The 20,715-nt window shown below is 34.1% G+C and overlaps 2 protein-coding genes across 2 annotated transcripts in view; both read left to right on the top strand.

Annotated features, from left to right (window-relative positions):
- Positions 1–20,715, top strand: part of LOC135835541 (anaphase-promoting complex subunit 11) — a 32,317-nt gene that overhangs the window by 4,890 nt on the left and 6,712 nt on the right. The gene's annotated exons all lie outside the window — the stretch shown is intronic.
- LOC135835540 (uncharacterized protein DDB_G0271670-like) overlaps positions 7,404–20,715 on the top strand; it is a 34,360-nt gene continuing 21,048 nt past the window's right edge. The window contains exon 1 of the mRNA XM_065349857.1: positions 7,404–7,961. The gene's annotated coding sequence lies outside the window, so the exon portion shown is untranslated. The remainder of the gene's footprint in view (positions 7,962–20,715) is intronic.

Below are 20,715 nucleotides of genomic sequence, written 5' to 3'. Positions count from 1 at the left end.
CTACTCGTCGTAGAACGAAATGAAATCATTTTCATTTGTTTGCAGTTTGTCTTGTATACTTGTCATATGCACAATAAATCCATTATTTATATCGCCACGTACCACGTACGTACCTAATCAACATAGTAAACAGCTAATTATATGATTTGTTCGAGCTGTTGTAATGCTGAAAAAAAACCAGGAGTAATTTTATCGTATACAAGACCTACCTACATCTACATACGAAATTACATATTTATTATGGTAAGATTTACGAAAAAAAAATATGAGAGGAACATGCGGTATATTGTGCGAGATTTGGCATTTTATTAATAATTTGTAGATACCATGACAATACATCATTACGTATATAGAAGCACGAATCTGTCAGTGCATATGAAATAGTTTAGGGGCGTCAGCTTATACTTTATACTTAGTTAGTATGCGTAGTATATTTATGCATAGCTCGCGCATATGTATCATATCCTTGGGGTGGTTCGATGTAGTATGTGTATTTTTAGGTCAGCGGCATATCGGGCTGTTGAGACCGACGGGTGTAATTTTGAGGGAAAAAACGAAAGGGAAAAAAAATTAATCGCCGAGCGTGAGTTTGGCAACATAGTAAGATGTAGTGTGCTGGTAAACGAACCGAATCCAATGGTCTTGTCGCGTCTTCGAAGAATTTATGAAATAGTGGAAAAAAGTACCAGCACCAGGGTGCAGTAGACTGGAAAGGAAAGGAAAGGAACGTAAATAAAAGAATGAAGTAAAGAAGAAGAAAAAAAAGGGACTGTTGTGTATAGGATGAGAATTCATCTTCCCATGAAGAGTGGCGAAGAAGGTAACCCGCGCGGAATATTCATTAATGGGAAGCGAACTAGAATAACTTTGAATAAACGCGACGCTGCTCAGAGCTCGGCTCGGGCTCGCGAACAAATCATAAACAAAAGGAAATAATAATTTTATGTTAGGAATTTGAATGCGCGAGAATGAGTTTGGTGAATGATATACATAAGAAAAGTAAGACAGACGCGATGCAATGAAAAAGAAAAGTAATTCGACGGAATTTATGAAATTTCTTCTTTCGACCGTAATCTAGGTGAACACTGGTACTCTAATTACAGTGCCAATTCAACTAAATAATACATACGAGTGTTGTGGAAGTCGGTCCTCTTGTACACATCAATGGGAGTTATTTGATTTTAAATTGAGTCTTGGACGATGTAGGTACGAATTTGGTCAGTACCCCCTACGTGTGTTGTGTTAGATTAATGAGATAAAATCGCTCGTGTATTGTCCGGTCCGGTCGCCGATAATGACTTTGCTGGTTGGTTGAATTGAAATACTTTGGATGTACTAAAAATGAATCTGAGACTTTTTGCAACGCACTGTATGTTTCACAAATCTTCAAAGCAGAAGCAATAAGTTTTGAGTGATTGATGATGACGATGTGATTACAATAGTTTTGGGCTTCTTACTCGTATTCTAGATGCTTCCTATACCTTATCTGTATTAAGTATCAATGGGCAATAAATATTGCCAAATCAGTATATCTAACTACCTACTGCATGCTCTATGAATAATTCAAACAAATTGGCTTAGGTAATTTTTTATGATAAAACTAGTTCGATGAATCGTTGTCGGTGAGCAAAAATTTTAGAAGAAATTGTGATAACGAAAAACAATTTCAAATAATAATTGCATGTTTTTAGAATAGGTACAAAAAATTGTCCAATATTACCTACTGTTGAGGAGTTGATGCTCTAGGGCATTTCAGTCACATATTCTGCAGAGTTTCCATGCTTGAAGAGTGAGTGTTTTTTGCTATATCTGAGGGTTTTTGACTTGACTGAAATTATTTTAGTAATTTACCCATGTTTTAATTTTTCTAGAAAGTATAGGTACTTTTTCCTAATCTTTCAACTTTTTTCCAGCCATTAATTTAGATTCTGTTCTTTCCGTTATTTTTCATTTCTCACTCATTGTGTCACAACATCAATTATTATCTTCTTCTTTTTTTCTGAATTTTCATGAATTTGTGTAATATTTTTAACGTATTGATTTCTGTAAAAAAAAAAAATTGTTTCAACGACATATTTGGGGGAAAAAATCTTTCAACAATTTTTATCATTAGGAGGAAAATGCGTAAATGTTATCGTGTGTTTATGATTTCATATTATGCAGTTTTTTATGGGGAAGTAAAAAGTTCATATAAATTTCAACGTGATGTTTCAATAAGAAATCTCAACGTTGTAATATGTTATTACTTCTCTGGTATTTAGCAGAAAGGCATCCATTCATGAAATTATAATTATTCATTTCTCATGATCGAGAAACTGTGAATTATTGTGCATTATTTCCATCGTAATACAATTACATTTCCTGTAGAAAATGCATATAAGAAGCATCGAATGTTTTTACTTTGGATGCCATTTTCCAAACATGAAAGACTTGTTCATTCTAAAGTCAATTTCTCCAATTTTGTTCATTTTTTCTACGAGTTTTTCCCCATATTATTCATTAGGGTGGATCGCAAAAGAATACATGTCGAAAGATTTTGACCAAATTAAGTCTACACCTTCATTTTGAGTTGAAAGTCACTCAAAAATAACTTCAACTCGGAAGGTACCTCTTGAGGGAAGATATATGGATTCTCAAAGGGAGGATTTACGAAAAAATCGTGTTTTTTCACTCTAGCCCCAACTCAACTGGTTTTCAAATAATTGCATTTGAGTCTCCATCGACGTGGGTCATCGCCATCAAAATCCAAGACTAATTTTAGGGTTCTGCTGAGTGCTGAGCGGTTGAAAATTTTCAGATCTTTTATTCTTGGAAAATTTCAAATTTTGAAAATATTTTCGTTTTGAATATTGGGCGTAAATTAGGCCAAAAAATCGAAAAATATGATTCTTAAAATTTCAGGAATATTTTGGAATGCAGTAGGTATGGCCAATTTTTTGGTCAACATTGTCAATTTCAAAACCTCGAAAAAATCGTCAATTTCTTGCAAAACTTCCAAAACCGTGAAAAAATCTGCTTGATGAGTTTCAAGAAAAGTAGGTGGTGCATTGAAAAAATGAATTAGCTAAGTGATTAAAATTTGAGAAACACAAATTGGAATACTCAGTGTGAAAGCTCGACACTAACGTTGGCGAGTTTCGAAAACAATGGAAACACTTTTTTCCTCTTTGTAAAAAAAAAAACTAGTTTTCAAAATGAAATATCATACTTTTTTGAGGAGCTCGCGGACTGGCATTTTTGACAAAAATTGAAAAGAATCCTTCTAAACCTTCCCCTGCTATTAGTAGTCATCATCAAAATGCCAAAAAATTAAGAAGAACTGGTACTTTTTTTGTATCTTTTTTTTGTATCAAGTCTTCTAAGGTGCTGACTGCTGAGTCATTTCGTTCTGAAAAGTTTAACCTCATCAATCTCATCATTTTCATTCAATGCTATTCAAGTAGTCATTATACTTTTTGTTAACAGACTTCTTGAAACATACTGTACTCCAATTTCACGAATATAGTTCGTAATAAGAGAACCCTTTCCAAAGATTGAGTTATCAATGTACCTATTCGCACAGCACCATAGCGTTGAATTGATTAATCAAAAATACTGTGAAGTTGACTGGGTCATCAGGGCATTCCACTGATGAGTATATTTCGGTAGAAGATGATGATCTGCTGGTAATTACCCGTGTACAATTACCTCTGATGATGGCAAAAATGTAGTTAACGGGTTCTAATGCAGCGATGGGTCCTGCTGTATGGCAAATTGCGTTAATTGCATTTAGATGGCCAAACTATGTAGTTGACTTCTACAGTAGATCTAGATAGCACCCTAGGACTAGGTATTTATACGAAACGACACGGTGACGTGCATTTGCTTGCATATTACGTGAATTTGGTCTATGTAATTTGTCGACGACGACGATCAGTAAATTGCGCTGTGTATCGATATCCGTAACCGATGAGAATATTTCTTTGAGCTGAAACCTTGCCTTGTGTCGAAGTAATTTATTAGACCAGGGAGAAGGTAGATAGGTACCTATAGGTCTGGTACGAAGGAGAAAAAAAAGAAGGTGATTTCTCGCTATCCTCCCGAAGCAGAACCCAAATATGTGCTCGTGATTTCATTAACAATCGTGAACGCCCGCAGTGATGTGAATTTTTGCTGCAGTATGTAACATTTAGACGGTATTGCGACATAGGCATCGTATACGAGTATGTACTCTGTACATATGTCCTATGCACGTCTACGTAGGTATTAAAATGGTGAAAGAGACAGAAAGGTTGTAATTTAAAAATGTCGCATTGGAGTGTGTGAAGTATAGTCTCGAGATGTGCTGTAGAGTGTTGATTTGATGCTGATGGTAGCGTACATATATCTATAGTAAGTATGTGTTGAGTGTAGTGAGGTAAACACGTGTCATTGACAGAATCATACGATGCGGTGGTGTCGAAAAAAGATGATCGTTTAATTGAAGTATAAACGCGAAGTACTCGTATAGTGAATTAATTCTGAAAGGAATTTCTATTGTTGACCGGAACGACGAAAGGGAGATGTGTATTAGTCATAAGGATATTTTTATGTGAGATGTGGAAATGTGTACGTCTCGTCTTCGTAAGACGTATCTTAGGTTGAAAAAAATAAGCACACATATTACGTATGGGCTAATGGGTTTGAATGTATGTAGTATCTGGTCACGGGTATAATTTTGAATTTTCTCGTTCATTGCAATATTTTGAGATAGAAACTTTCAAGTAATCTTTTGATTATTGCTTACTTATTTGTAAATTGAAGTCTGGAAGTTGAAAAATTGACCTGACAAGAAAACATTTTGAACTGGCGCTTTCCGATTTAAACGAAACCAAGCTGGATCAAAAGAGGTGTCCTGAAACCCCTCGTAATCAAAATTTTAGTTGCCGGAATTAGTTTTTGGATTTTTGCCAAATTTTTGAAAATGTTCAAAAATTTATAGGCTAAAAAGCTGTTTTCAATGAAAATTTTTTAGCATTTTCAATTGAAATGTTACAAAGCGGAGCGGTTTTTTTTGTTCCAATTCGAAAACAATCTCAATTACACGATTTTAGAGCCTCCAACGAATTTTCAATTTTCTCCAGAATTTCAAATTTGCTCCGGATAATCCAAATTGCTCTAAAAGATTCTGTTTTCAAGTTGGGTGGTTATGTAGACACATCAGTCGATATCTCGACGAAAAAACCACTCGTGATTTATCGTTTTTGAAAATTTGATTTTTTCTTTCATTTTTTCTGAAATTACTCGTAACAAATTATTGGGCAAAAATTTATTTTTGAATAAGGGCTCCTAGAACTTAGCGTTAACAGCCTTACAACAATCAAAAAAGTACCCAATTAGCACCGATCAAGGTAATAGGTGCTGAAGTTCATTTGTAGCCCTTTCAGAGCAGTTTTTAATTACTGAAGAAAATTGAAAACTCATTGAAAGCTACAGAATGACGTAAAACTTGAGTTTTCGGAATGAAAGGATTGGAATTAAGTAATTATTCAGTTTGTTTAGTTTGTTAAAAAATTATTGAAAATGTTGGAAAATCGTCATAAGAATATACGTACCTACTTAGTCGATTTTTAAATTTTTTTAAAAAATTCGGTCAAAATACAAAACAAAATTTTACCAGCTAAAATTTTTGTAATGAGGGTTTTGGTAGTTTTGGTATAATGCTCTTTTGATATAGCTTGATTTCGTTCAAATCGGAATGTAATTATCACTTCAAAACGTTCCTTTTATCATCAGCCAAAATTTTAGATGCATAAAATTTTCGATTTTTGTTGAATTTTTGAAAATCAAATTTTGGCCAAAAATTGAGTAAAAATCAAAATATTACCAAATTGTCCCAGAAATCTGAAATTTGGCTCTATTTTCGACTAACCCCCCCCCCCATTAATCTGTAACAGTTTCGACCTGCTCTGAACAGGACTGGAGCCTTTAGCAGATTTTTGAAATGTTTATCTACACAAAATTATACTCAATGGTTTTTTAAAAATCTGCTAGAGGCTCCATGACTACTCTAAACGATTCAAATCAGTTTTAAATCAATTCAGGGAGGATCGATAATTAGATGATTTACAAGGCCTTTTTGCGAGGACGCTCGGGGGCAAGCAATATCGCCAACATAAATTTTGAAAATATCGAAAAAATGCCATAAAAATTGATTAAGTGAAAAAATTTGGGAAAAAATGAAAGCGTGTTCCACCCCAAAAAAGTGACAAAAAAAGGCCTCTACAATGTATGGCAAATTTTAGATTTCTCGTTCAATTTAGTAAACATTTTTTTTCTCTATTTTTGGCAAAATTTTAGTTTTAAGAATTCAACAAAAATTATTTGATTTTCTTACTTTCCCTCCTTTTGTTTTGAAATTTACAAATTTGGTCAAAAATTTACTTCTGAACTCACAATCCTGGAATTTCGATGTAACCCTTTTTATGTGGTCGAGGGGGAAAGGGGTGTTCAATAATTTAAAATTTCTGGCGAAAATTGAGAAATCTTGGCGGCAGCAGAATGGTCCAAAACTACTAGTTTTTGAAGTTTGGTAATAACTGAATGGAAGAAATTATTCGCATTGATTCACTTTGCTCAGAAAAAATTGTATTTCATTAAAAAAAATAGAAAAATTGTCCTTGAAACAACTTTTTGAATTTTTTAAATGTTGAAAAATCCTCTGAAAATCCGATGAATTTCAGCACCTGAAATTTTGGTTACGAAAGTTTTAGTATAAATGCTCATTCAGAATGTGAGCTCAAAAGGTTTCCTTGCTAGTACAATAATGATAAGTACTGTGTTTTTTCTCAACTCGTAATTTTTTTGTGACAAACTTTTCAGAAATTTCAAGTTTAGGCTACAGCAATTTTTTTTTTTTGAGTAGGACTACAAAAAAATTCTACGTAAGCTGAGGAGTCCAACTTGAACCCTTAAAACTGGGTATTTTTGAACTCGAATCTGCTGAAATTAGATTTCTGCTCTTACATTTTTTTTCAACTATTAGAAGTGTTTTCTATTTTATTGGAATGGGATGACAAAGGGAGTCGAAACCTTAAAATAAAATTGATTCTGATGGTTGTTTTCTAGAAAGGGAAAAAACTTGAATCAACTGAACCTTTAGCCATACCCTGTTAAAATGTAGCAGCATGATGGCTGGTATCTTGTCTTCCAAATCTTGCGTTTAAAACTTCAAAATAGTACGTATTTTATGTATGTACCTAGTCCAGCTACACATACTTCACTAGTATTCCCTCGATTCTCCTGCATATGCTCTGGGAAAAATAAAGACGACGTATACGCAGAACGGTGTCCCGTTGTCTATACACAACAGAACAGCGGAGAATCGTAGCGCAGCGGTAAGTGGAGGTGGACATAATCGGTTTCGGGAAGAATCGCCTCGACTCTTTATTCACCGCAGCACATTTGTGGTACGATACAACGATAGTAGCGATTTTGTCGCGATTTCGAGCTCACGAATGTTCGCGCGGTGTAAGTGCGTGGCTAAGTTGCGAGTCTCGAATAAGTATTACAACACGACGAACGAAGATTCGCGACGAGTTTTTCTTTTTCGTACGTAGTACGTTGCTCGTATTTTCCACATGAATGGGAAAATGGCCTAGCGATGATTTTCCAATCGAGACGTACTCGAATGTAACCGTATTAAGAAAATTCTATCTTCGTGTTAATTTTTCTTCTCTGCTTTTTTTTTCATTTCTCTCTCTCTCGGTATCGTTATACTTACTTACGCGAATTTAATGGTTTAATTATGACGACTAATGTGCTATAGTGTGTCGAAGTATATACCTCTAGTAATTCGAGTTAAATGGTAATTTTGTCATCGTGGTGTGGTGAGAGTGTGTAAAATGTGATACCTTTATATACCTATCCATCGAAATATTTCGCTGCCTGATTTGTGGTATTCGAAGTGCTATTTTTTAAACGACTGGTAAATACGTATTCAGGTAATTATTTTACCTATATAAACAGACTAAGTCACCGCATTTAAACTATACCTAGGTACGCCGAATAAATAGAACAAATGAAAAGATTTGTGGGTTAGGTATTTGAGGTTTTAGTTTATGGGCAATGTAGGATCTGGTACTGGTTTTTAACACAGATATCTGTATTTTTTTTCTGCTCTCCGAGAAGATTTGCGAACTTTCTCACCGTATAAGTACGTACTGTAGACAAGAGGATTACTTCCGTCAAAAGAATTCTGAATTTACGTAACACTCGTATGTAATAGTACCTACCTTAGGATTCGCTGCTATGTGTATTTTCACCTCGTATGACCTTTCCAATGATCTATATTACAAGGCAGGACTCTCTAATGCGATAATTTTTCCTAACTCTGTTATTATACTACATGTACCGAGTCGACTTTGTTGAAATGTACTCAACTTTGATCTTATTAATGTCGTTCGGTATTATGGTAATTCCCAACGACCAACGTGTTATTTATATCCAAGTACTGTGTATTGTCTTCCTGCTTCTATCTCAGCCCATGTCCATGTATTCGTATAGGAATGTGGTGTGTATATTTACGTATTGAAAATTAAATGCGAATTTGACGATGCGAGTAGGTGCCCGGATCCGAGCATTGGATCAAGAAAGCTGACCTCTTGACTTGACCAAGGACGTTAGTTGACCGTTAAGGAAGTAGATTAAAATTATGGTTTTGGGTTGAAACTGGCGAAATAATTTGTAATTTTTTCTAAATTTTTAGGAAGAGGCGTTATTATGGACACTATGGACTGGTTATAAAATAGGTCGAAACAAGGTTTAGCTGCGTAAGGTCGTTAATAGCGTTTTTTATTGTTTATGCTTATCAAAGAATAGGGTTTTTAAAGTACCTAATTGAACTTGAAGGAAAAGGATTCGAGTAATGGGTTGCTACCGTGTTGAACGTTCATTTGTATGGAATGTTTTTCAAGGGCTAAAAATAATGATAATGGGAGATTATTCGAACGATTGCTGAGGAATATGTATTGGTGTTTTGAAGTAAACTGGTCTCGGATTGATTTTTTTTTTAATTGAAAAAATACTGTAATTTTGTAGATTGGTAGTGCTAGAGGAGACAAAAAAAGAAATGATTGAATGATACACATTTTCTTATGTAATCAGGGGTGCAGTTTACTACACAAGTGTATAAAATAAAGATAATCTCTTCCCTTTCGTTAAAATATAAAAAACAATTCCGTTCAAGTCTATTTCACTTGTCGTAAAAAAATTGGCAAAAATTGAATAAACCAACAAAGTTGGCTAGAATTGATCAAATCTTAAATTTGAGTTGGCATTATATCATTTTATATCCCCCCTCTCCCCCCTCTTCATCATTTTTCTTCCATGCTCATAAAGAGATACTGCACGATTTGTAGCGGTCTCTTAAATGAAAAATTTCGAAAGTTTGGACATATTTTTTTTTCTGTATTCGATTGAGGAAGCAGTTGCTCTTAAAATTCGAAACAGAAATGTGGGACTTTTCCTCACTTGGAATTTCTTTTTTAAAATAATTATCGAAAATCAGAAAATCCGAATGTTTCTTTTTACGTGCTGATTTTTCAACCTGAACTTTAAATATTTTGAAAATTTTACGTGTCTGCCCTTTAATTCTCTAAGAAAAGGGAGAGGGGTGAGTTTTTGAGTTCTACTTCAGTAAGTTCAATGTATAGATTTTCATCCTATCTTTGAACCTTGTTTTCATTTACGATGTCCAGTTTTTTTTTTAAAAACATGTCTTATCTTTTTTGAAGAGTAATATCAAATCATAGCGTATGAGCTTCCTGTTTCATCTTATTTTACTGGTATCGTTCATTGTTATGTCCGATGTGATGTTCTTTTCATAGGTCTCATTTCAACGAAACTGATTCATATTTTGTCATGTTTTTTTCTGTGACTCAAACATTAACAATACGATAATTTGTTGCATGAAATTTCACTTTGTAGGTTTTCAGCTGAAAATTATAATACGAACTATAATTTTTCACTGTAGAAAAATCGCGAACGCTGCGTAATAATTGAGGACAGGAGGAAGGGAGACACTCGTGAAGAAAATTCCGAAAAGATACGAATTACATTTCCTTTTCCACCTTAGTGCAAACCTTGGTTATTGAATTTCATGAATAAATTATACTATTACCTAGTATACCTATTACCTACCTATAGATTCCCGCGGCGAAAATCAAGATAATATCGAGGTGTATTTCGCATTAGATTTTTGCCCAGTTCTTCCCCACCGTTCGATTTTCAACTGTAGTATTTGTCGAGCTGTCGAACGTAAATCATTTTTAAATTAAAGGGGTTTCACTGACAACGAAACGTGAAAAAAATTTTAAAATTGAGGATTGAAGTTCCTATTAATGGTGTAACTGTTTATTCCACCCATAACCTATTTTCTGATACGAAGCGAATTTGAAGAGTAGAGTTGGATTTTGGCTGAGGAAATTTGTTTCGAATAATGAAAAAAGAAATGCTGGTTTATCACATTTCAACTTTGGTTCATGTCACCAGTTGAATAGCCAAAAAAAAGTTTATATGGTTCTCTGAAGATTCTTAGTATTATATTTTGGGAGAAATTGGTTCAACCCCCCCCCCCCAAAACCGCTTATTTCTATGTTTTGTGTAGAATTTTCATCCAACTGAGAAGGACAATTTTCTCTACCTTTATTCCACTGGGTGAAGGAAAATTTCAAGACTACATTTTTTTATGAATCAGAATTTTTATGCTCACTAAAATGGCCATGTGAAAAATCAAGATTTTACCAAACAAAATGAAAAAAATTGATCAAAAGTTTTGAACTCAAAAATCCTTGCTTACGTACCTCCAAAAATCGAACTTGAAAATTGAAAAAATTCTCCAGTTGTTTGTTTGACAAGTGAATATTTTTCATCCTGAATTTTAAAAATTTTAAAATTGCAAACCCACAAAATTAAGGTGACTGTGGTGTGAGTGGAGACAAGTGTAGGTGGGGGAGATTACTTTTTTGAAAAATTTAGAGTTGGTGGAGATTGTAGATTTATGAAGTCTCGCGTAGAAACAGAAAGCAATACAAAAGTTTATTGAAAGGTATCAATGTTTGTTATTGAAAAAATCTGTATTTCGTCATTTCTATTTTTTCCCTCTTCCTCCATCTCTTCTTCTATTTTTAAGCAACTTTAACCAGTTATTCGTGTAGTAAATGCTTCTGTTGATTTGATTATTCCTTTGCTTATCTATCTTTTTCTTTTAAATTGAGTATTTTACCAATTAATCTAATTAATCGCTGTAAAATATATGGATGAAACCTCAAATGAATATTTCGTATCATATAAGTCGTTAAATAGAAGTCGGTGTACATGCAGTTTGGAATTGTTTTATCTGAAACATTTTTTTTTGAGTTTATTTTTATTAAAGAAATTTTTCAAAAGTAGGTACCTGCTTGGAGTTCATTGTTGAGTTCGGAGGGCTTGGGTAAAAAAAAAATCGAAATTCGAGATCCACTTCATCAAAAGCATATGTCGCATAATTTTTAATTTTTTTTCAAGATGCATTTGACCAAAGAGGAAAGTAGATCAGCACCTTTTCAAAGTACCAAAATCCCGAATTTAAAATAAGTAGATGTATTTAAAAATTAAACTTTCATAAAAAAGTTTAATTTTGAATTTTCTTCAAAACTGCACAAACAAGTTTGGCCTAAAATCGATCAATTTTATTTTATGTACTTCCAAAGTTGGTTATTGAAAAAAAATTGGAGCTGTACAAGAACAATGCAACTCCCCTCATTGTTCTCAAACACGTCAGAGGTGAATTAACTACTTTAGGGTACCCAGCAACAGCTTATATTGTATATTCTCTGAAAACTTCATCACCCAAATTCATTTATTTTGTTCGTCTCCTTGTTCCAATTATTCTGGAATAATGGCCTTTTATCGTCCAGTTTCCCCTTAATAAATCTTGTAAAAGCGGATTACAATTGGGGGAAAAATCTAAAATAAAAAAAGACTATCGGAAATAAACCAGCTGGCATTTGCATTTGGAAAGCATCATCTCTCTCTCTCTCTTTTTCTTTCTATTTATCTTTAGTATATCTTATACGAGTAGGTACATTAGCTATAAGTATGTTTACAGCACACGAGTATCTATACTCGTACCTACTACAGTCGGAAAGGTGCTTTATAATATCGCATATTTTTATCCGCAACCTCGCGACATCTTAATTTGGCCGACAATGAAAATAACGTAGCTCGGATCATATAATGCTAAGCGCCTCGTACGTCTACTACGACAGCAATCACGTCTTAATATAAAAATGCTCATTAAATGAGCCCAAGTCGTGAATGATAAATACGTAAATTGTCACGTTTTCCAATTGCACCACAGCACTAACGAAAAGGATCTCATTTGTGTATATTCGAGTTATAATAAGGTTAACTAAAAAAAAAACCTCTACGCGGTATGGTGACCTTTTGAAAACATCTCGAGCCGATAACAATCGTTAAATTACAAAATAGATAAAAAGAAGTAATGCTTTTCGAGAGGAGGAGAAACGGGGATAAAAACCTAACAATTAGCAGTTGTTCTTTGCTGGCTAGCTACAGGCATACCACAGACGCCTTGTCCATTCTGCAGTAATCATGACTACATGGTCGATATCCGTGACAGGCGTAATTCTATGATCAAGTTCAATGACTGCGATTATGACTTATGGAATGATGAACCTTCTCGAGTCGAGTTTTGTATGGTTTTATTTGTCCATCGCGAAGGAAATCAAAAATAAACCGAGTGCGATGAATTTTCCCAACATAAAGAGGCGCGTCTTTTTAATAAAATATTCAACTCGCGAGTACCTTTTGCTGGAAAAAAATCAATACCGGTATTGATAATTATATGGTCGTTACGAGGTACATATTAATGCTAATTTTATTTATGTATAAGGAAATTCAATCGATTCAAATACAAGAAATCGTTTTCTACGTGTATCGGTCAATAATATTGCACGTGTATGTCGAGTAGACTATTTTTAATGTAAACATTTACAAGGTGTCCTATATTAAGCATCAGCCACGCTATGAACTAACAGTCGAAAAAATTGTAGAAATCGAATTTTTCCTAATCGTTAGATTGAAGTTTACAAAAGTTATCAGTAATTTTTACTTTTTATCCCTCCAGTGATTTTCTGTTGATATTTTTCCAAATTAAGCATCCTCAAATTTTTAACCTCATTTATTGAATTTTTACAAAAATTTGCCCAATTTATTAGGTACCTACTCTTTGCACTAAAATTGGTGAATTTTTGTTCATTTGTGAAATTTTAAAAATCTAAGTAGGTATACCCCCCTTCTAAATTTTTGAGCTAAAATGTTCGAGTTCGAATAAACTTGTATTTTCAAACATTCCAATTCAATAGACTTACGCGTATAAAAATTCAATTAATTTCACTCGTAATTCGTCTGTAAACGTCCACTGTTTTATGTATTTCGGCATTCTCATGTATATCGAGATACAGTTATTTTATACGTAGTAAAAGTATATTAAATTCGTAATTTCACGACTTATTAATTTGACGGCTTATTTGTTTTTTACCTTTCATTAAATATTTTCCAATTTAATTTCTTTTTAACGTTATGATGACGACGACCCGGATGAAGTATAGGTACATAAACTTAGTATATTTTATCGTTTTTTATGATATTTTTAATTTCATTTTTTTGTACATATGGCGAGTGGACTGGCCATATTTTCAACCACTTTTGAAATTTTTGCCCAAACTCACTAAAAAACCAGATCAACGCGTGCGATATTTTTCAATTCGCAGTCAAGACGACTGACGAGAGACGGTAGGACATGCGAAGAGCAACCAGCAGAGAGCGAATAGGTGGTCCGCGAACCCATGATGTTAATTTGTAAATCTTATAATTAATCTTCAATGAACTCGGTGGTGGTGCTCTTTGAAATTCTTTCAAAACATCCGTTAACACTTCGAAAAGCGTTACGCCGATGATGTAATTACGGGCATTAATTTCGTTGTTTGCCCGCTGCCTTCGACGCTGCTGCCGCTCGCTGGATTAATTATAAAACTTGCACGTAAAATGAAACCGGGGTACTGCGTGAAATATATACGTCAATGTGAGTAGTAATACCGAGGTGTGGATAGTAGGAACCTCTACCTACCTTTTTTCACTCTTTACACGATCCAAGTACATGTTTGTACTTACGATAGTAGGTACGTACTTGTATTCCAGTTTTTTGAGTTGAAAAGGATGCGGCGTTGTTGGTATTTAATTCATGAACCAATGGCTCGTGAACTGGTTTAGTCGTCGACCAAGTTCAACACGACTGCATTTTGAAATTTGTGTTGATTTTTTGCGCAGTTAATCCAGCTGCATCGAGGTGAATGCGATGGTGAGAAAAAACTAGGTGAAGAAAGGTGTCGAGAATTGCATTTTGTCTTCAGGTTTGTGGTAGCGTTATTTTGTCCCTAAGCTAATACACGATGGTTCGTATTTGCTTCAATGTTCCAGTTATTTATTATTTTGATTGGTCATTTTCGAAGTTCTTGATCGAAAATAACGGCACAATCGCGTCAGTGGATTAACTTTCCCTTTCTCCCCATCCTCCTTCGGTCCAAATCCTCAAAATGTTTCCATATACTTGAAAAAAAAACAACAAATGACAGGTTTTTCAGAAACTGAACAATACCTCTAAAAATTTCTGTTGTTCGAACACTTTTTCAAAAAAATTTCCATATAACGAGATAATCGCAAAAAACACCGTAGCGTGATGAATTTCACGCTCTCCAGCGCGCGAAGTATGCATCTCATGGCGTGCGAGTTTTACAGTAATGTTGAATGGGGACATTTCCAACATTTGAAAGAGGGGATATTACTGCGGAAAAATACGTACTCGTGTCATAGTAGAATTTCTCGACAAGTGAAGCGATTTTTTCAAAACAATTTGTAAGATTTTACCTTTTACTTTATTCTCCTTTTTTTTTTTGGAAAAAGAAGTGAGAGGGGTGACGAAAAATAATGCGAAATTTTTTAGGGGAAAACATTTTTAAAATACGAATTTACCTAAAAACAAGCAATTTGCAAATTTTTGACCGTTCAGTAGAACTCTAAAGGTGGTCTTGGATTTTGATGGAAAGGGCCTAGTTCTACGCAGAATCTCAAATACTGTCTTTTGGAACTACAAGAAAATTTTTCCTGAAGCAGTTGCACTTTGAGTAGGAGCCGAAGCGAAAAAACCACGATTTTTTTGAAAATGCATCCTATTTGGGGATCTATTATCTCCTTTCCCGGGGGCACTTTGCTTGGATGGCCATGGAGAAAGGTTTTCTATAAACGGGGCTTCTTAAAAAAATTCTGACTCAAAGATTGAAATTGAAAAAAAATACTTTAATCAATTAAGTAATTTTTTCTTATTTTTTTTTATTTTGTGAACCTCTACATATATACAAAGAGGGATAACTGCCAACATTTTTTGGAAGGACTGAGAACGTTTTTTTTCGTAGAAAGAGATTGTAAAAGGCTCTAGACCAGAAATGGAAAATTTTAAAAACATTTTTGCACATTTCAATTTTTCCCAACATGAGGGCTTTTAAGTATACACAAGAAAACCAATATTGTTTGGGGGACTGAGTGAAAGTTTTTTTTTTGGAAACGAAGGTCCTATTCTGTGCATAAATAAATAAAAAAATTTCACTTGAACTTCAATTTTTAATAGGTATTGAAAAAAATTGAAAAACTGTCCAAAATTTGAGAAAAAAAGTCCCAACAATTTTTTTAACAAGACCTTATGAAATGCATAATATTCAAAAGGGGTGGGGAGAGGAGTATGATGAAAATTTAAAATATAGAATTGAGGGGTGAAGGGGATGTGGGTCTTTCATTATCAGTTATCAACGATCTAAAAAATTGAAAAAATACACTCAAATTTGAAAATGATTGAAGTTTTTAGGTAATGAATTTGTGTGAACTAAAAAAATTGTTTTTTTTTCTATAAAAATTCCATTGAAGTAGAATTTTAAAAAAAGAGAGAGAGCGATAAAATCCAAAAATATGGTTTACTCTGTACCTCAAAAAGATTTTTAGTTCGATAAATCTATCAGAGAAACAAGATGGTGAGAGGGGGGAGGAAGAGGGTAACTTCGTCAGCACAATCAATTTTTGATGATCCAAAAAATCGAAAAAATCTATTCTTAATTACACGAAAAACTTTCAAAATTTTCGATAGGTCTCTTGTAATAAAAATTCTTAGATATTTCGTCGAACGTTTGTCATTCGGGGAAATGATGATAAACATGTAAAGATCTATTTCTGGTACAGAAAATCTTAACCCTTCCCTCGTTATACATTCTTGAAATGGGAGTCATGGTGAAGAAAAATACAATAAAAACATCCATAACACCCCATCAGTACCCCACACGAAATAGAAACAACCTTACAGTAAATTACTTCAAAACAACAACTTTACAATCCAACATTGACACCATGGCAGCAAAAATCTTCAATGCTTTACCCCCTGCCCTAAAAACCATCAATTCTACAAAAACATTAAAAAAATATCTGAAAGCATGGCTAGAGACAAAAGCTTTCTACACAGTGCAGGAATTTCTTGAACTTTGTTAACACTAAGGTTATAAGTTTAAGATGCATATGTGTACCTACCCACATTAACTTGTACAACGCCGAAAGGTGACAACGTACGCAATAAATAAATTGAAATTGAAATTGATTTTTTTGAATTTTTTGCCAAAAATGTTGCAAAAACTACCCGAGTATGAATTATTAATAAAGAATAAGTTATTATTATTAAATTTATCACGTTTCGTAACAAATTTGTTCAAGGTGAAAAGAGTTGATTTTTCCAGCTCAAGCTTTACTCAAATTTCAAAATATGGCACAAATCCTCCAAATGTGGGCCAATTGTTGCAAAAATTTGCATTTCGACTCCCCAGAACATACCTTTCAAGAAAATCAAAAAAACAAAAAAAAATTTCAATTTTTACTGTAGTTGCTCTATTTTTTTGACCTCAGATTTAGGGTCAAGAGAATCGTTCGCGAACGTTTGAACCCCCACTGTCGGATTCAGCACCTCAAGTACTACTAATATCTAGCACTATAAAAAAGATATCGATTTTTTGGACACGAAGCTGGTTTTCTCATGACAGATCACCTTTGAGAAAATTACTGGTGACTCTTTGGTGACAGATTCACCAATATGTCACCAAGTCAAAAATCAATTACGTTTGGTTATTGCTTGGTGAAGCCGCCACCAAAAGTGATTACTTCACCGAAGGTACGCCAGATGTAGTCTGTAGATCGATCCTCGTCTAATAAAAATAAATCTAGGAAAGTTCTCGTAGTAATTTTGACTTTTGATTTCCTCATTTTCATTTCATCAGGCACTTTTGACCAATCCCTTATCAAAATATCTCTTGAGCAAATGATTATCTTTGATCAGCTCATTGGAATAAATTTTCATTTAGGTACTCGACTTCGTTCAAATCCAATTAAATTTCCATTGAAAAAGTTGAAAAACGATATTAAAAGATGATTCCAGTTCTAAGGTAAACAAATACAATCGATCGGACTCCATCAATAAATCTGGTTCATTTCACCACGTTCGTTTATAACACATTAACCGAGACCTGAAATCGTTCGAGCAGTTTGCCAATTTATCAATTATGAAGAAGAGAAAAAATATTATTTTCGCAATTTGCGCATATTGCACGGTTTACATTACACGAATGTATGGGATGGCGGCCAGTAACGGTTTTCTGACACTTATTTATTCGCCCGCGCCATCTGTAGGTTGCGCCCTCTTTTCTCATATGAAATATTTACCCATATCGGTTAACGTATAAACCGATGTCAGGTTTTCCGTCATTCGCCAGATCCACCATCGTCGTCGATTATGTGAAGGCAAAAGTGTAACATTTCCGCAAAATTGCTCCCCTTCCCCCAAACACCGGCGCGGATAAAATCTAGGTGAAATAGATGAGAAAAAATTTACTTATAGTATTTTTTCGGAATCGGATAAAAATCTAATTACAACGTTGACCAGACGCGAAGATCACGAATTACCTAGTTTTATACGTACGACGATGAAAAATAAACTGTTGGATTAATGTAGATGAGACGAACGCAATAATGGTAGTAATTTGTCGTAACTATACCCCTTTTGTGGAAATTTTATCGTTATCGGTACCGTTATATTTATTAGGCTTTGCATATACTTACCTACTGCACTCACTAGGCTAATATTACGTACTCATTTTATTCGTATACCTATACATATTTTACGTTCGCACGAAAGTATACCTATATTTACCTACTTGCCCTGTGTACATTAGATTTTACCTAGTTTTTATTCCATTGTCTGACGTTGGTCGTCGGTCGTCGAATTCTTATCTTGATGCGAACGCAGAAGAGATGAGGAGATTCGCGATTCGAGGCGAGCAATCTGGTGGTCACAAGATAATCAACCGCGAGCTCCATCTTATGTAATTAAAACACGATGAGGCGAGCTGCACAGAAGCACAAATGGTATTTTTCGTTAGCTTATTATTTCGAATGTCGAACATATTTCGTATGAAATTTTGCGCTTCTCGTAGTACCTACGTATTGTATAATAATCGAGGCCAAATCATGACGGTAGAGTTTGTCTCGCGTGAAAGGTGGTATCTGTGGAAGAATAAAAAAAAATGGAAAAAAAACTACCAGAGAGAGGCTGATTCGGTGTGATGCGGTGAAACTGCAGTGCGTAAAATTAAACTCTCCTTCGGTGTAAATACTTTTTAGCGTCCGAAATTCGATGCGAGTAGGTATAATTCGTACTCGCGTATTTTTATTTTTTTTTTACCAACAAATTAATAGGTCAAGGTTTTGAAGATGTTAAATATTATTTATGTCAGTAACGTTACGAGAATACGAGATGTCGAGTGTCGATATTTGATCAATGAGTGTAAGACAAGGCAGGGTGAGGTGATTTTATTAAGTTCCGCGTTCGCTTATACAGTGCGTCTCGAAACTCCTTACCGATGTTGATGACTGCTGGTTGAAAGGTTTCGATAGGTTATTCTAAAATCAATGGTCAAAATGGGAGGTTTGAGTAAAGGTTGCCTGCATGATCGAAAAACATGTGTGTTTTTTTTTCATCTCATACCCCCCTCACGCCAGCAAAACAATCATGCATCCTGAAATATTTTAGCTCGATCAATATTTCGTTTTTAATCAAAGCAATGCATTTTTTTTTTCATTTGGAAAAGAAAAAAGAAAAAGGTCATTATGCTATAAAAATTTTATCAATGTAGCTGATTCTAATTCGATAGATTTTTTTAATTGATCGAATCTCGACTTTCTTATTTTTTACTGCTCTGGAAACGAACCATTAAATTATAATATTACTTCGTACAGTTCATTTAATGTTCCAATAAAAAATCATAAGTGAATAACATTTTTTATTAAAATTAAGGTTTTAATGAATAATAACGTAAACTTTATGTTAAAAGAATTGAAGTAATTTGTGAATACCATGAAAATTGAAAACTTGATTAAAAATGAAAGTGCGGATAACTTTACGACTGTTTGTTGAAATATACCTAGTAATCGAAGATTATTTCTTATCACGACTTGATCGAATCAAAAATAAAGTCAATTCTTCCAATTCGCTCATTTTAAAAAAAATTTTTTTTGACGAATCCTTCTCGATGATCTAGTAAAATAACCGTTATAATTTTGACCGTAACCCTTCAATAGGTTGAAATGAACCTTTGTAACTTTCACGCATTACCGATTGGTGAATAGTTAAATTTTGAAGATTCATATCTCTAGACTAGTTGAATTTGAAGCAAATGTATTTGTGAGGTTTTAAAAAGAATAGATGAAAAATCCGAATTTATTTAAAATTTTAATTTTCATGACACGTACAAAAGTCAAAAACTGTCATTTGAAAATTCCCCAAAAAATAGAGTGAATACCTTCCCCTCACCCTCTTTCAACATACGTTGCTAATTTTCAAAATGCGATCTCGCTACTTCTGACAAAAGACGTATCCCAACCATAGCCAAAATTTTTGAGCCAGACAAGAAGGAATCGAAAGAAGACCTTCAAATTCACTATCAACGAGAATTTCAGGTGTCCAAATTCATTTGTTGATTTATGGTGAATTTCTAAAAATTCAAATTCGGCCCATTTCTCACGAAAAAAACTAAAATTTGATCAAATTGATGGTGAAGGTTGAAATTTGGGTTTATAGTCTATTTTCGACCTCCAGAGTCCATTGGCGAGGGTTTCGAACCGTTCTAGAGCCTCCGGTGGATTTACGGATTCTTCAGTTTTCGAAAAAATGCTGTGAAAATGAAATGGCCCATTTCTCACGAAAAAATATTAAAATTTGATCAAATTGACGGTGAAGGTTGAAATTTGGTCTATACTCTATTTGCGACCTCCCGAGTCGATTGGCGACGGTTTCGGACCGTTCTGGAGCCTCCAGTGGATTTGAGGATTTTTCAGTTTTCGAAAAAATGCCTTGAAAAATATGAAATTCAGCAATAAGCACTTCTAAATTCGAATTTACCATATTTGTGATCCTTTCGATCAATGGAAGTAGATACATATTTTCAAAATATTTTTGTGCCGATTTGAATCCAAATTTTCCTCAGTCTTATGATCATTTTTGCAAAAAAATAAAAGTGCATCGTTTGCAAACGACTAACGAAAAAAATGTAACTT

This window comes from Planococcus citri, chromosome 2 (genome assembly GCF_950023065.1).
Source record: "Planococcus citri chromosome 2, ihPlaCitr1.1, whole genome shotgun sequence".
NCBI lineage: Eukaryota > Metazoa > Arthropoda > Insecta > Hemiptera > Pseudococcidae > Planococcus > Planococcus citri.
The sequence above is the reverse complement of the archived record's forward strand: the minus strand, read 5'-3'. Positions and strand labels throughout refer to the sequence as shown.